A 17,868-nucleotide genomic window follows, 5' to 3' on the forward strand; every position below is an offset into this window, starting at 1 on the left:
ATGATCATATGACCCAATACTGGCCAATGAAGTAAAAGCAGCAGGTGGGTTTCCAGGTAAGTGCACCAAAGAAGCCAGACCAGTAAGAATGGCACATATCAAAAAAAAAAAAAATAACAACAAATGTTGGCGAAGATGTGGAGAAAAAGGAACTCTCCTGCATTGCTGGTGGGAGTGCAAACTGGTCCAACCACTGTGGAAAGCTGTCTGGAGATTCCTCAGTCTACTAAAAATGGAGCTGCCATATGACCCTGCAATTCCACTCCTGGGGATCTACCCAAAGGACACAAAAACACTGATTCAAAAGAACACCTGCACCCCTATGTATATTGCAGCACTATTTACAATATGGTAAAACCTGGAAACAACCCAAATGCCCAAAAATAGATGACTGGATCAGGAAGATATGGTATATACACACAATGGAATACTATTCAGCAATCAAAAAAGATAAACTCACACCATTCGCAGCAACTTGGATGGAGCTAGAAGGAATTATGCTCAGTGAAATAAGTCAGAAGAAAAAAGAAAAATATCGGAAGGTTTCATTTATAGGAGGAATATAGGGGAACCAAATAAGACATCAGTGTAAAAAAATTACAAAACACCACAAAACAAAAACAGACATAATAAACCAGAGACATCCTGCAGGGGAGGAGGCGGGAGAGGGATCAGAGGGAGGGAGGGAGAAGCCCAGGGGACTGAGGTGATGGTGCATGGGTGTGTTGGTGAAGGGAATTCTATGGGGACTACATCTGAGGTGGGGGGAAGCAAATATTGTTTAAAAATGAACAATATGTAAAAAATTTAAAAAAAAAAAAAGCCAAATCCATCAGAATAGGTGAGTGTAAAAGCCCGAGAGTGAAAGCCACATTTTGACAGGAAAAAAAGTAGCCTGAGGCATGATGTCCCACCCACAACTGCACACCACCAGGGTCCTTGTCATGTGACACAAATAACCCTTCTCTGGTGAAGCTTCTGTCATCAGCATTCTGTCACATTTAGCAAGTACAGTGGCTACCTGCTCTGGATGCTACAGGCCTCCTCTCAATGACTGGGCAGGTTGGCAGGGAGGGGAAGAACACTGAATAGAGCATAGCCAAAAACATCACTACAGTGTATCACAACAAACCATCCTCCTGCTTGACTGGACTTTTCCAAGCTGTACCGTCCACAGGTAGCTGTTACCTGGGACTGTCCTTTCTTCATTAGTTGATTACACAGATTTTGTCCTACTTCCTTTTTACGTGTCTATCCCTGTTCTGCACCGGTGGCAGCATTCAATATAAATACATAACACGAAAAGGGATCTGGCAGCGATCCACTTCTCATGATTCAGATAAGGATTCTGAGGCTCAGATGTCCTTGTTCCAGTTTAGGCTTCCAGTAATTTCTGAGCCTCCATCACTCATCCTCATGTTCTCACAGCCAATGTCAATTGCCATCTACTACTTTGTCTAATTAACTCACGAAAGCCTTGCATTTGATCCCATCCATTTCTCCTCTGTAACTCCACCCAACCACCCTTCAATCTTCCATCTCTCTCTCCAGGATTTCACTTTATTTGACCTGAAATTTCATTGTCCACTTTTAAAATGTCCTGGTTTCATTAATTCCAAAGGGCACCTGCACCCCTATGTTTATAGCAGCACTATGTACAACAGCTAAGCTATGGAAACAACACAAATGCCCAAAAATAGATGACTGGATCAAGAAGATGTGGTACAGGGCCTCCCTTCGTGGTGCAGAGGTTGAGCGCTGGGCTGTGAGGCTGTGGGCAGCCTCTGCAGCACCGGTTCGTTCCCCAGCTGCCGGCGAGGGTCCCACAAAAAAAAAAAAAAAGAAGAAGAAGATGTGGTACATATACACCATGGAATATTACTCAGCAATCAAAAAAAGATAAACACATGCAGTTTGCAGCAACATGGATAGAGCTGGAAGGGATCATGCTCAGCAAAATAAGCCAGAAAGAAAAAAGAAAAATACCGGATGGTCTCACTCATAGCAGGAATTTGGAAAACCTAAATAAGGGACCAGGAAAAAGACTAATCAATACAAAGTAAAAATCAAAATCAACAAGCAACTATAAACCAGAGACACACTACGGGGGTGGGGGGAGTAGGGAGGGGCAGGGAGAGGAAGGACTAGAGTCAAAATAAGGGGGGGTGGTTCAATTGTATGGGGAATAGAACCATAATGAAAATGCATACATTGTGCAAAGATGAAAAATGATGTAAGAATTATATAAAATAAAATATTAAAAAAAATAAAATGTCCTGGTGTCATGCAGGGTTAAAGGAAGCTTTTGTTTTTTGGGTGAAGAGACTTTGGCTCTGAGTACCTGGGTGTCTGGTCCATATACACAGAGAACTAGTAGCAGGAAGGAAAGTACACTCGAGGCTTTTGCAACTGCAGAAGTCACAGGGTCCAAAAGGAAAGAGACTGACAAAGGATCTCACATCACCCCTGGACTTGGGGCAGGTCACTGTGCCCTTATCCCCATTGCTAGGATCTCAGCAAAAAGGCCTTTTTCCCTTAGGACTGCTGCTCTTCCCGAATGGAAAACAATGTACAAACTTCTCTTACCACCCTCAAGTGGAACAATAGTGGCTCAAACATTTCCTTGATATTTAATAACTCCCTAACTCCCTCCAACTGCTGCAGCTGCTAGACACAGACACAGGGAGAGATTAGATATGGCATTTGCACCTGGCCAGCCATAAACTACTTCTTAGAGGCACATGAAGGTTAACAGGTCCAATCCCCTTCTCTCCTTAGCCCCAGACCGTGGAAACATGAAAGAGAGCTGTAATTATTTGTAAACAATAAAAACTGCTGTAAAGTGTATTAAATGAATGGATTTATTTGCCTACTCAGAGGACGCTGACATTTTCCTGGTTGCTGACAACTTTGGGATTGTGTCAGAAGTGCCTCCTTTTCCCCTTGTCTTTCATAGTCACATGTCAGACAGTAGGTTTTGTTTCTATTGGTACAAGGGGGGGGGGATTCAATCTAATTATGCATTTTGTCTGCCACTTACCCTGAGTTTGCAATTCAAAACACAGGAACCTTTTCATAGTTCTGCTGCTTGTGGGCACTCAGCACTCCTCGACTCTCACCACCCAGTTCCCCTGACCCCGCTTTCATCCTGGAGGTGGGAGAAGTGTGGCCGAATTTGGGAAATGGAGTGGAGTTGGGTGCATTTCATGGAGTCCTCTCCTTAATTAGGAGTCAGTGGCTCCTACTTGGCTGGCTGCAAGATTCAAGTTTATAGACCTCTACAGACAACTGTCACCCACTGAGCCACATGTGGTCATTTGAGAGCATTGAAAAAAAAAAAAAAAAAGCTTCAGTCTCCATATTAGCAAATCATTTGAATGTGCTCCTCCCTAACCCCAAATCCTAATGCACTACACTTTTGTTACCAGTGTGTTATATAAGCATGATTCATAGCCTTTGATCATGTGAGTTCACAGAGGCACACAAGGAACTTTAGTTGAAACGGAAACTCAACATATGGGTGACACTTTCCACTCCTGTTCTCTAGTAGTTTCCAAACTTTTCAAGAATGGCAGCCCATTTTTCACCTGATAATGGTATTTTTGGTTTTAGTCTCTGTTGGTTGAGTCTTCCAAAAGCTGTCGTGAATGCAGCAGGTTTTATAGTTATTAAATATTACCATATATGAAAAATGATCGTATATGTATCTCAGTACATTTATTCTGTCTTTTATAATACTTGGTATAAATATAGACTCTAATGCTCCTTAAAGTACCTTCAAGGCTTCCCAGGGGTTCAAGGCCTGAATTATAAATATAGTCATTCTTCAAAAGAGGGGAATGACACTTAGAGTTGGAATTTAAAGGGAGTGCTGTAAAAAGCATCTCGCAAAAACTTCTAGAACAAGATCTTTGGTACATCATGCTCCATAGAGCGAAAGAAAAGAAAGCTAGGAAGACAGCATTTGAAGTTCCAGCAGTGTTATACATCGATTTAGCTGCCCCATGGAGACTTTTTAATACCATTAGATAAAAATTACTAACTAGATAAAATTACTATCAGATCAGAATTTTAACTAGGAGTCTATGGATCTTAGCGAGCTGGCTAGCTAGCTAGCATATAACCCCTAACCAGTATTATCAGTGCGCATTAACAGTAGTGAACTATACTTGAAAATCCCTGTTTAGTCAAACTACATTAAGTAAAAATGCATGCTGAGCAATCTAGTTTAATTTTTATGATATTAACAAATACCAAGCTGTCATATGCAATCTAACTTCATGCTCTCTTTGGTTAGCCCTGTAAAATAAAATGCAGGTAATTGGATATGTATTAAAAGTTATCCTAGCTTGATTTTCCCTTTTGATGTGGGGCAGGTAATGGTTTCTAAAAGATACTCCAATTCACATCTTGAAACACAAAGCAGAATTCCAGGGTAAAATACAGCCCTTTCCTCTCTATAAAGTCGGGGGGGGGTGGGGAATACATTGCATCTCATTCTCCAGTAGCTCTCAACTATTCCTATTTTTCTTCTTGGAGTAAGCTTGTCTTGGTGGACTTATATTTGCTTTATAATCGAAAGATTGGATGTCTTCTTCTCTGGGTGAGAAGAAATAGAAGGATCAGTCTTAAACACCTAAACCAACTAATTTCCTGCATAATCCTCTCCAAATGGCAAACATTAGAACAAGCGAAGATAAACTCAGGCAGCTCCAAGGTTAGGCATCCCTAGAAGGAATACTCAGGAGACTTCCCAGGCTGCCTTGTTACAAAAATGATAGGGTCCCTGTGAGGAAAGACTTTCCCATGCAGAGTTGATAGAAGTTAGTGATTCCCACAAGCAGGCACCTGGTAACCTCTTCTAGTCTCTCTGCCCTACGAGACCTCTGAAGGTCAAAGGATAGACTCTAGACATACATTCGACTGCCCTGACAATACACAGCTGACCTGCCAACATCTTCTGGCCGCACACCTATGCAGACCTCCCAGAAGGGCAGAAATCAAAGGCTTCCCTCATAGTCCTGTCCTGCCTCCTTTGCAGAGTGGAACACCTTCCTTCACCCCAAAGATTCCAACTGCCTCTCCCCAGAGCCCACCACCAAGCCTGCTCCAGGATTTGCATCCAGGTGCAAATTCATACATGTGGTGGGAAACCTTCATCCAAATGCAAATCATTTTGCAAGATCAAAATTCTTTTGCTATGAACTGCTGGGGCCAGCCTCCACGAAAATTTGCATTTTGACTGGTAATAAAGGCACAGTCATGGGTTAGAGAAATGAAGGGACAAAGAGATCATTACAAAATCAAATTAACAAACAAATGAGATACAAATATACTCTATTAACTCTACATTTTTTGAAACAGAAAGAGACTAGAATTTAGAATGCTGAAATGAATCCAGCTGAAAAGGGGCAAAAAGAATTTTAATGAATTACAACACAACTTGAGATGCAGACTACATCATTAGAGTGTCCATTATTGTAACTCAGTGGAAAGCTGGCTTGATTCAGCCTCCTTCAGATAATTTATTAGAGAAAATGTATTTCAAAATAAGAGCTCCGTGATGCTTGTAGGTTGAGACAGCTGAGTTCTACAGCATTTTTAAGCTAATGTTAGAAAAAATTTTAACTTCCAACTGAACATTTTCAAATGACTTGCTGCTACATTTTAAGACAGTGTCTTTTTAACTATAAAAAATGAAACCAGAAATTTTCTCCAAGTTCAGTTCTAAAAAAGTCCTGTGTTAATTTAACCTTTACATCATCCTTCTTTTTTAAAAAAAAAAGATTTTATTTATTTATACAAGAACTGGGGTACAGGCCAGATGCGCGGGAGGGTGAGAGGATTCACCAGAGACAGAGCTGGGAACAGAACAGGCAGACTGATGAAGTACACTGCTGAGGGGAGCAGCGGGCGGCAGGTGAGTTCTGCCTGGTGGCCGGGGATCGAACTGGCACTGCAGAGGCTGCGGACAGCTTCAAAGCGCCGCGCTCAACCACCTGTGCCACCAGGGGAAGCCCAACATCATCCTTCTTGATCCAAATAATATTGACACTGAGAAGCCCAGCTATCTAGAGTCAGTGACGTGGATGAACACGAGAGCAATAAAAAAGGCAGGAAAGTCCTCCTGTTCCTGCTTCTCCTGCAAGGCCCTTCTCCTAATCTCATGTCCCTGCCTGACATGGGACCTGTGAACCACTGACCTTTGTAGGATCCACAGGCTCCATCAGATGAGACTATTTGGAACCATTTACGGTGATTACTGGCATATGATGCTCACACTTTGGTGTCTCTTCCTCTCTCTCTCGCCCACCTTCCCTTCCTGCCTTTCTGAAACAGGAGCAGAAGTGTGTGTGTATACACACACTTAATTCAAAGTCCTACTCACATCGAAGTGTCATTGTAAAACTCTTATCACAAAAGATTTGAAGGGCTTATCTTTATTAAAGAAAAAATCACCCACCCCTACTTCCTTAACTTTTCTCCATTGTCGTGTCACAAGGAGCCAGCAATTATAGACTGTTAGAAACTGTGCTTTATTCATGCCCACCTTAAAGAACAGGCACTTTATATTCTCCCACTCTGTCCTCTCCCAGGCTCAATCCAATTCCACTCTAAGTGCTGTTGGCACCACTGTATGATGCAGTCTGTCTAGGAAGCACCAAACTTGCTGCCAGGCATGTAGTAAGTGATCCATAAAAGTTCTTTTACCTTTTACTTTTTACCTTTCTATGCCCTGTCCTTAAAGCTAAATGAATGAATGCGTCTTTCTTTTACCTTTTCCATGCCCTGTCCTTCAAGCTAAATGAAGGCTGGATGTAGCTTATTCCCTGTGCTATCTGCTCCAGCATCTATAAATCATTTAAATGCTAAATCTCTTTATTTTCTGCATGATTCCTGGCATAGAATATTGCTTGCATTCATTCTAAGGTTCATTCAATAAATATTCACGCAGTGCCTTTTAGAGGCAGAATAGGGTAAAGAGGACCATAATGAGGTGGGAGGCGAGGCAGTATGGTGGTTACAGCACACACTCCTTCCACACTGTTCCTCAGTTTCTCATCTATAAATTGGGATAATTATAGTGTCTACCACATAGAGTTGTGGTAAAGAATAAACGGAGTAGAGAATATGGGGGCCTCCCCTGGTGGCACAGCGGTTGAGTGCTGGGCTCGCCGGTTTGTTCCCTGGACGCTGGCGAGGGTCCCACAAAAAAAAAAAAAAAGAATAAATGGGGAGGATCCTGTGATGTGCTTAGAGCAGGGTCTGGTACCTAGTAAGCATTTAAGTGATACTTGTATTTACATTAAGAGCCAGTGCAGGGGTTCCTGTCCAGATTCCTGGTCTCCTAGGGTCTACATATGGATTTAGAGTATCCCAGAAATACTTGAAACCATGTGCAAGGTCTGGAGTATTTCCCAAAGGGGTATGAAGCAGAAAGAGTTAGGAGCCACCATACTAGGGCCATAAAGATAGAAGACAGATTTTTGCCCTCAGAAACCTCAAAGTCTAACAGAGAAGACATTTAGTGACAATGAAATATGGTAGCAGGGCCTCCCTGGTGGCCAAGGGGTTAAGACTCAATGCTATCACCACTATGGCCTGAGTTCGATCCCCGGACAGGGAGCTACCCACATGGCGCAGCAGACCTCTCCTGTCTTGCCCACTGCTCCCCTCAGCAGTGTATTTCAGTACATCTACCTGTTCTGCTCCTCACTCTGTCTCTGGTGATTCCTCTCACACCCCCACCTCTGGCCTACACCCCAGTCCTTCTATGTAAAAATAAATTTTAAAAACATACATGGTAGAAGTTATATGTCCCATGCAATGAGACACACACAGGAGCTACATGAGGACAACAGAGCAACAAGCAGGGTTTCCTAGCAGGTGGCACTGAAGACAAGTACTGAACATGCATATGTGCTAGTCAGGTCAGAAGGGGTGAGTGTCTCCCCAGACTATGGACAGTCACACACACAGCAAGGAGCTCATGTGGTTTTTCTAGAAGAGAGCACCTGGAGTATGAGCAGATCAAGAAACTATACCAGAGGGCCTCCCTGGTGGCACAGGGGGTTGAGACGCAACCTATGAGGCTGGCCGCAGCCTCTGCAGCACAAGTTCAATCCCCAGCCAGGGAGCTGTCCACATGATGCAGCAGACCTCTCCTGGCTCGCCCGCTGCTCCCCTCAGCAGTGTATTTCGGGCAATCTGCCTGTTCTGTTCCCCGCTTTGTCTCTGGTGAATCCTCTCACACACACACACCCCCACACACACCTCTGGCCTGTACCCTAGCTCTTGTATGGATAAATGAATGGGTTTTTTTAAAAAAGGAAAGATTAAAAAAAAAAAGAAACTACAGCAGAGATGAGGAAGGTGGAGGAAGCTAAAAAGTCAGTGCATTAGCCATGAAGTGAAGCAATTAACTAAGGCGACGGTCTCAGTGGGAAATAGTAGGTAGGCTTCGGTCCTTCCACGTGCGTCCGGGGCTAATGAGTTTGCCACGTAATTACTGCACATGTGCACTGAGATGTGTTCCCTAGGATGTACCTGAAGTATGTTATTTGTACTGTCCACAACCATCAGTTGTGACACCCGATTTTCGTGAAAGAATTAGGAAAATACAGTGCAAGAAAAGGGCGAATTTGAAAACTAACTTATTTATGAAAAAGCATTTCCAATTTCATTTTAACTTGTTTCTGAAATCCAGCTGGAATGACCCAGGGAGTCATCGTGCATGTGACTTAAAAGGTATCTGTGATCATTCCAGTGGGTGGTGACTGGTTGTATATATTCTGTAGCTAAATTTAATCGATTCTGTAGCTTCCTAATGATCTGCCCTGAGGAGTTATTATTCCTGATGGCAATTAATCAAAATTAAAACAGACTGAATAGAATGAAGCAAATTCAAACATCCAGCCTCAGTTAGGAACACCTGCACATTAAGATTAATCATGGGCCCTGCTTGAATTTGACAGGTATATCAATATTATAGAGAAAAGAAAAGGGTAACATTTTCCAGCCGAGTTCCAAGTGTTATTTCCAAGGAGTAAAGTCTGTGTAGAACAAAATCCATACTGTCCATTACACTGAAATTAAAATTATTTTCCTCCCTAAGGCTTAGATATTTGTGGCAATTTGTATGACAAAACATAAAATACAAGGAATGGTGATCACCAAGTGGAGAAATAGAGAAGTTTTCTTCATTTTCCAAAGAATACTGATTTTCACCAACAATGAAACTAATTTATGGAAGGAGACCAGTGGAGTAATTCCAACACACTGTAGGAGAAAAATAAATTCAAGATCGACATAGTGAAGAGGGTAAGAGGAGCAGTGTCACATACCTCTGCTACTCCTCCCCCAGGGGGGCACAGTTCAGTGCTAAGAGAAACCTTCTTTGTGGTGATTTCTCTATGGAGGAAAGTGAGTGCCTAGCTTCCCCAGCTGTGTAGGACCCATCCAGACATACTGAGACATGCTGTACAACTGAGGTGTGGGGCTGGGCTGGAGAATGGCAGCCATTCTTAGAGGCATAAAGGAACGTTGATCCTATCAGCCCCTTTGCAGACTCCATCAGGAAGCCCATCCATGCGCTGGGGAAGATGCCTCATCTACAGTACCTCCAACTGACCCACAGGCACTCGGACACTGTGCATCTCACCCACCCACACCCTACCATGGCTGTCTCCCTGTCCTAGCCCTCAAGGGCAGCAAGTGCGAGGGCTACAAAGCATGCACAGAAAGCCAGTCAGCTCCGGGACTGGGAGTAAGCACAGCTTAAGCACTCAGCACTGTCCTAGGGGAGCCAAATGAGAGACTGTCAGGACCTGGCCTAACTTTTCAATATCAAGAGAAATAATACTTCGTAAGAATCATTCCCCGCCCCCCAAGGCCTCCCCTGGTGGCACAGCAGTTGAAAGCTGGGCTGCAAAGCTGCCCACAGCCTCTGCAGCGCGGGTTTAATCCCTGCCACCGACGAGGGTCCCACATGGTGTGCAGACCTCTCCTGCCACCCGCTGCTCCCCTCAGCAGTGTATTTCTTTGGTCTGCCTGTTCTACAACCCGCTCTGGCTCTGGTGAATTCTCTCACCCTCCTGCGCTTCTGACTGTACCCAGGCTTGTATTAATAAATAAATAAATCTTTAAAAAAAAAAAGAATTATTCCCCCAAATAAGATTCCCTCAAAAAAAAGAAGCATGGAATGGATGTGTCCACAGAAAATGTCTGAGAGAGCCTCAGAATACGTAGCATGACTGATAGGAAGTATTTCTCTCTCACTGGCAAGAAGCAGAGACTGGAGGAGATCAGTGCTTCTTCAAATGAAAAAGGGTAACACAAGACCTCAAGTAATATGCAAAAATCAAGGGACAGGGACATCAAATGAACACAAGCATTTTCCAGTGCCTGATCCTAAAGAAGTGGAGATGTGCAATATGCCCAATAAAGAATTCAAAATAGTGGTTTTAAAGAAGCTCAGTGAGCTACAAGAAAACATGAGAGCCAGTTGAACAAAATCAGGAAATCAGTACATGCAGCAATAAGCTTAATAGACAGAGGCAGATCATACAAAAGGAAGCAAAAAAGTCTACAGCTGAAGAATACAACAGATAAAATGAGAAATTCCACAAAGACTGTCATCTGCAGACTTGATCAAGCAGTAGAAAGAACATGTGAAGTTGAAACAGGCCACTTGAAATTACTGAGTCAGAGAAAGTCAAAACAAATGAAAAAAGTGAAGAAAGCCAATGTGAATTGTGGGATACTACCATGAAAAACAAAACTATGCATGATTGGAATCCCAGAAGAAGAGAGGAAGAAATAGGTAGGAGAAAATTCTTTTAAAAAGTGTCTGAGAATTTCCCAAATCTGGGTAGACATTCTGGACATTGAAATTCATGAAACTCATAGGTTTCCACGAAGATTCAAGCTGAAAAGACAGTCTTTAAGACAGATTATAATAAAACAGTCTAAAATCACAGAAAATTTTAAGAGCAGCAAGAGAAAAAAGAATCATTACATACATGATAAACCCCATAAGTCTGTCACAGATTCTTCAGCAGAAGAGACTATGGCATATTTTAAGTGCTGGGGGGAAAATGTGAACCAAGAATATATTACCAAGCAAAGTTGTCCAGAAATGAAGGAAAGATAAAGACTTTCTCAAAAAACAAAAGCCAAAGGAGTTTAGCACCAGTAAACCTACTTTATAAGAAATGTTGAGAGAAGATCCTTAAGTTGAAATAAAACAACTTCATGATATGAAAATATAAGACACAATGGTAAAGATAACTATATAATCAAATTCATAACATTAATATTATAATATAGCGGTGTGTAAACCATTTAACTCCTATATAAAGGTTAAAGATGAAAGTATTAAAAAGAAATATAGCTAAACAAACTTCTTAAAGGACACATGATCTAAAAAGATGTAAATTATGACATCAAAAACATAAAATAAGTGGAAGGACAGAATTTTTGTATAGGATCAATGTTAAATTATCAGTTTAAAATAGATAGTTGTAACTATAAGGGTTTTATGTAAATGTCACGGGAATCTACAAAGTAAAAACCCACAATACAGTCATGAGTCACTTAAGGATGTTTCAGTCAACAACAGATCACATGAAGAATGTTTGTCCCAACAGGCTAGACCTGATAGCCTAGGTGTACAGGTTTCTGTATTATACTCTATTATTCATTTACACAGCAAAAAAATTCCCTAAGAGCATATTTCTCATAATGGATCCCTTTTCTGAAGGGACAGATGACAGCAAATAAACAGCAATAAGAAGAGTATCAAAGCACACCACTTTGGAAAGTGACATATTCACAAAGAAAGATGGCAAGAGATTAAAAAAAAGAACTACAAAACAGACCAGAAAAAGACTAATTATAATAAAGTAAAAATCAAAATCAACAGGCAACTATAAACCAGAGACACACTACAGGGGTGTGGGGAGAGGGGAGTAGGATCAAAACAAGTGGGGTGGGAATTGTATGGGGACTATAACCAAGATGCAAATGCATACATTGTGCAAAAATGAAAAATGGTGTAAAAAATATATATGAAATAAAAATAACAAAAAAGATGGCATTAGTAAGTCCTTATCTACCCATAATTACTTTAAATAAAGATGGATTAAATGCTCCAATCATAGGCACAGAGTAATTAAATGGACTTTAAAAAAAAAAAAAAGACTCAACCACATGCTACCAGCAAGAAACTCACTTCAGCTTTAAGGGCAACATAGGATAAAAGTGAAGGGATTGACAGTCTGTTCTGTTCCCTGCTCTGTCTCTGGTGAATCCTCTCACCTCCCCGTACCTCTGGCATATACCCCAGTATATACATAAATAAATAAATCAATCTTAAAAAAAAAGTGAAGGGATTGAAAAGGGTACTTAATGAAAATGGAAGCCTAAGGAGAGCAGGTTTATCAGGCAAAATAGACTTTCAGTCAAAAACTATAACAAAAGATAAGCAAAGTCTTAATATAATGATAAAGGGGTGAATTCATTAAGAGAATTAACGATTATAAATATATATGAAGCCAACCTTGGAGCACCTAAATATGATAAGCAAATACTAACAGCTTTGAAGAAAGAAACAATAAAATAATAACAGACAAAATCCACACCCCACATTCCACAGTGGATAGATCCTCCAGACAAAAACATCAATGAGGAAAATTGGACTTGAACTATACTTTAGATCAAGTGGACCTAAGACACGTATAGAACATTCCACCCAACAGCAATTGAATGCACATTCTTCTCAAGCATATAAGGAACATTCTCCAGGATAAATTATATGCTAGGTGACAAAACAAACTGTATCAAACTTAAGAAGACTGAAATCATACCAGTGTCTTTTCTGACCACAGTTATGGCCAGAAAAACTAGTAGCCAATAACAGGAGGAAAACTGGCAAGTCCACAAATATGTGAAAATTAGTAACAGACTCCTGAAGATTCAGTGGGTCAAAGAAGAAATCAAAAAGGGGAAAAAAAAAAAACATATCTTGAAACAAATAAAAATAGAAACACAATATAAAAATTTGTGATGTGGCAAAAATAGTTCTAAAAGGAAATTTATAGCAATAAATGACTACATTAAGAAAAAGTAAAGCTATCAAATCAGCAATCTAATTTTTCACCCCAAGGAATGAGAAAAAATAACAAAGCCCAAAATAGCAAAAAGAAAGAAATACAAAGATCAGTGCAGAAATGAAACAGATAAGAAAAAAGGGCTTCCCTGGTCCCCTGCCAGGGAGCTAACCCATATGTAGCACAGCAGACCTCTCCTGTCTTGCCTGCTGCTCCCCTCAGCAGTGTATTTCAGTCAATCTGGCTGTTTTACTCCCCATTCTGTCTCTGATGAATCCTCTCACCCCCCACACCTTTGGCCTACACCCCAGTTCTTCTACACATAAGTAAATAAATCTTTAAAAAATAAAAGATCAACAAAACTAAGGGTTGTTTTTTTGAAAAGATAAATGAATCGAAAGTCTTAATTTTATGGACTTGGGTAGGAATTTTAATGGCACCTGTTTTCTTTCAAATACAAATACACCTATTTTGACAGAAACACAAAATCAACAGAGTTCAGATTATAAAGGTAATTAATGAAACAATATGTATTTCTTATGAAGGAACTTATTTTTCGAAAAAATGCATTTGAAATAAATTCTTCTGAAATCAATTCTTTGAAAGAAATGACTTTGAAAGAATAAGTATAAAGGATTTGTCCTTAAATGTAAGGAAACTGGAGGCCCCAAATTACCATCTCAACCATCATCCTTTTTACAAGTAACAGTAGTGATTACCAAAAGAGGTTTATTATTTTTCTTCTTGCATTTTATTTTTTTTCTGGAGGTGCTGGGGAGGGGTGTGTGAGCGGATTAACCAGAGACAGAGTAGGGAACAGAACAGGCAGATTGACTGAAATACACTGCTGAGGGGAGCAGCGGGCGAGTCAGGAGAGGTCTGCTGTGCCATGTGGGTTAACAAAGGCCCCTACTGAGGTTTAAAGAGAATAAGTCCAGGCTTGATTCACCATAGTCTCATTAGCTCATTCCTTAATAAGATCACCAGCCATCGCTTATAGGAAAAGGATCATAAATCAGAACATAAGAGGTTTAAAATCCAATGTGTATGGAGCTATCTGATTCTAGAGCTCTCCAGAATCGAGTATAAGAATAACCCAGTAAGCAGTCATTTATTTGACAAATATTTATCTCTATTCTGGATCCTATATTGCTATAATCCAGGTATACAAAAAGGGTGTGGGGGGAAGGGGAAGTAAAGGAAGGGGAAAGAAAGACAAAAACAGTGTTCCTTTCTTAGAGAGCTGACAATATTCCTTTTCTGAGTGAACAGGCCGTCAGTGAAAACAGACATGGCAGGGTGTTCATTGAATAGGTCTCTGAAATGGAAAGATCAAGGAAAATCCTCAATTCTAAATTGAGACCTGAAAAGTTTACAATGACGGTGATAATATCACATTGCTTATTTGAAAGATCACTGACTTAAGGGAAGATGGAACACTGAAGGGGCAATACTGAAGGGCAGGTAGGGGACTGTCGAGGGACCCAAGTGGACATGATGCAGTGGGCACCAGGGCAGTGGTGACAGGGCTGGAGGGAAGGGGTGACTTTACAAGGTGACTGAGAATTAACAGTCTTTCATACTTGCCTGGAAGAAGGAGTGGGAAGGGAGATGATATCTTAGTTTGATATCCCCCGGAAACAGACCTCAAGGCAAGCCTTCACGCGCTAGTCGTTCATTTGGGAAGAAAAGGGAATGAGGTAGGAAAGTGAAGAAGATGTGGAGAAAGAAGAGCAGCCAGGGAGAGTGCTTTGTCAAGCCAACCATGCTGTGAATATCGCTGAGAACTCCCGGGACATGGCATCAAACAAATGCCTCAGTCATCCCACCCAAAGGTTGTGGCTCTGGGACATGTACACCTATTGCGATGCATCATTGGCTGTGGGTCCAGTTCCCCAGTGTTCCCAGCCTGCTCTGCACACAGCAGGGCTGCTTTCTGTTGCTTTCTCAAAGGCCCTCAGACAAAAAGACAGACACAGACCTTTGGAAATGGGCATCCAGGGCTCATGGAGAGGTAAGGCATCTGCTACAGATGCCGCCTAGTCAGTGTGTTACAGAGCAACCCCAATAGAAAACGGGTTGCCTGACTGTGGGTCCTCACCCATGGGCTTAAAGGGGACTTAAACACCAGGCACACACAAAAGATTAATCAAAGGCTTATTTACAAGGGAAGGGGAAATGAGGAAATGAGTAACTCAGGGAGAGAAAGAGGGAGATAAATTTGTGAATGCGTCCTACCCATTCTGCTGATCTGGAATCCCAAATGACCTGCCGAGAGCTGGCTAAAAGCCCAGCACTGCGTGGCCAAAAGGCTGATCCTCACTCACATGGCTGGTTAAATATCCAAAGAGAAAACATGGCTGCTTAACTCTGCCCTCAGGTCCTCACAACCCTCCCTTTGGTGATCATAGGATTTGTAGTTCCCAGTGTCTTGATGGAGTGGGTGTGGAGTCCATAAAGCCTGTATGGAGTTTGTTCAGGACATCCCTTCCCCCTAACAAGTGGAATGGGTAAATGGGTCAGGATTGACTGAGATGGAGACAGGGAATCCGGGATGAAAGCAAAACAAAGGGGCACTGGCGGGCGGGTAGAGAGTATGAGTCTGATTTCTCATGTGTTGTATCTGTGATGCCCACGGGCCATCTAAGTGAAGCTGCCTAGTCCTTGGCTGTGTGAATAAGAGTCCTTACACAGCAATCTGATCTAAAGTTACAGACTTGGAAATTGTCAGTGTGTAGATTCCTGAGTGGCAGGCATCCCATGGGAAAATTTGTAGAGTGAGAAACAAGAATGGCGCAGGACAGAAACCAAAAACACCAATATTTTAGGGACAGGGAGAGGCAGAGAAACCAGCAAAGAAGAATGAGGAGACAAATCAGACAGTTATGAAGAAAACCAGAAGTTCTGGTTGTCCACAAGCCAAGAAGATAGCATTTCAAGAAGGAGAATTTTAAAAATGCATCACATGCTGCTGAGAGGCAAGAAAAAGAAAAGGCAAAAAAATGTTACTGGATTCTGTAACAAGCACGTCTTTATGATTTTGAAGTGGTAGGTTAAGAGATTGCATTAACTCTAAGAATGCCTGTGGGTGAGTAATTGTAGACAACAACTGGATAACTCAAGAGGTAACTGGGCATGGGGAACACTAGAGAGAAGAAAACTGACAGTATAAGTGCCTATAAAATACTATACAAATAAAGCATATTGTCATGACTTTTAAAGTGCATTAATAAATTATATTCACTGAAGGTGAATGCCAGGTTAAGGAAGGAATTTTTGGTTAGGGAAGGATCATTTGTTTATAGAAGTGGAAGAAACTTAAAATTTTAATGTGAAAGATCCAGTGAAGGGGATGGAGAGTGAAGGGCTAGAACAAAGAGTATGATGGAGAGCTCTCTAGAAGACAGATGTCTCGGGCCTTCCTGGTGGCACAAGGGGTTAAGCACCACACTATGAAGCAATCTACAGCCTCTGCAGCACAAGTTCGATCCCTGGCCGGCCCGGGAGAAACCCACATGGCGAGCAGACCTCTCCTGTCTCGCCCGCTGCTCCCCTCAGCAGTGTATTTCGTTAGTCTGCCTGTTCTGCTCCCCACTCTGTCTCTGCTGAGTCCTCTCACCCTCCCGCACATCTGGCCCAGTTCTTATATGCATAAATAAATAAATCTTAAAAAAAAGACAGAAGTCTCTAGAAGACCAGAGACCCAGGGAATACCTGTAAGACCTTAGGTGGACTTTGTTCCCTTTGTCACAGGTGGGAGAAGAGAAGAGACAGGTGCATATCAAGGCTGATTTGTAGATCCCCATAGAGCCCTGAAGTTAGGGAGTGGCCTATGTATTTTCTGTGAATTGAGAGTAGAAGACTAAGCGTGAATGAGGAGAAATTGGTGATGCCACAGGCTTACGGAGCTAACAGGTAGAAGGATTCTAGTGGTGCAAGGGGTTAAGTCTCAGCACTATGAAGCTCTCCGAAGCCTCTGTAGCATGAGTTCAATCCCTAGCCAGGGAGCTGACCCACATGGCACATCAGACCTCCCGTCTTACCCGCTGTTCCCCTCAGCAGTCCACCTGTTCTGTTCCCCACTCTGTCTCTGGTGAATCCCCTCACCCCCACATCTCTGGCCTGTACCCTGGTTCTTGTATGCATAAATGAATCTTTTTTAAAAAAGAGGGATTCTATTTTCAGGGTTTGGAGTAAGGAGAGCGCAGTCTACAAAGGAGACAGGAACATGGTATAAGCTGGTGAACGTTGATACACACCCACTAGTTTGTCAGAACAGGTAACTGAGAAACCAACAAGGTGGATGCAAACAGGACAACCTTGCAGAGACGAGATGTGGCTGGGCCAGTCCGCACACTGTCCTTCTGCTAAGAGCTGAATCATGTCCCTGAAAAAGATATGTTGAAATCTTAACTTTTATTTCCCAGGAATGTGCCCTTACTTGAAATGGCGTCTTTGCAGAGGTAATCCCGAGAAGATGTCATTTGGCTGGACCCCCATATGACTGGTGTCTTTATAAGAAAAGGAGAAGAGGCACCGACAGGGAAACACAGGGAGAACACCATGTGGCAGTGGAGGCAAAGACTGGAGGGCTGTGTCTATAAGCCAAGGGATGCCAAGGGTTGTCAGCAACACCAGAAACTCGGGAGAGGCACAAAACAGATTCTCCTCTAGAGCCTTCAGAGCGAGCTTGGTGCTGCTGACACTTTGATTGCAGACTTCCAGCATCCAAGACCACGAGAGAATGTATTTCTGCTGC

The 17,868-nt window shown here is 42.0% G+C and overlaps 1 long non-coding RNA gene across 8 annotated transcripts in view; it reads right to left on the minus strand.

Annotated features, from left to right (window-relative positions):
- LOC119251683 (uncharacterized) overlaps positions 1-17,868 on the minus strand; it is a 110,484-nt gene that overhangs the window by 74,308 nt on the left and 18,308 nt on the right. For all 8 annotated transcript variants that reach the window (XR_008553000.1, XR_008553002.1, XR_008553003.1 and 5 more), the window contains one exon: positions 17,369-17,496. This is a non-coding gene — a long non-coding RNA (uncharacterized LOC119251683). The remainder of the gene's footprint in view (positions 1-17,368; positions 17,497-17,868) is intronic.

The sequence above is a fragment of the Talpa occidentalis genome, unplaced genomic scaffold, assembly GCF_014898055.3.
Source record: "Talpa occidentalis isolate TD23 unplaced genomic scaffold, MPIMG_talOcc4v2.1 talOcc4.2, whole genome shotgun sequence".
NCBI classification, from domain to species: domain Eukaryota; kingdom Metazoa; phylum Chordata; class Mammalia; order Eulipotyphla; family Talpidae; genus Talpa; species Talpa occidentalis.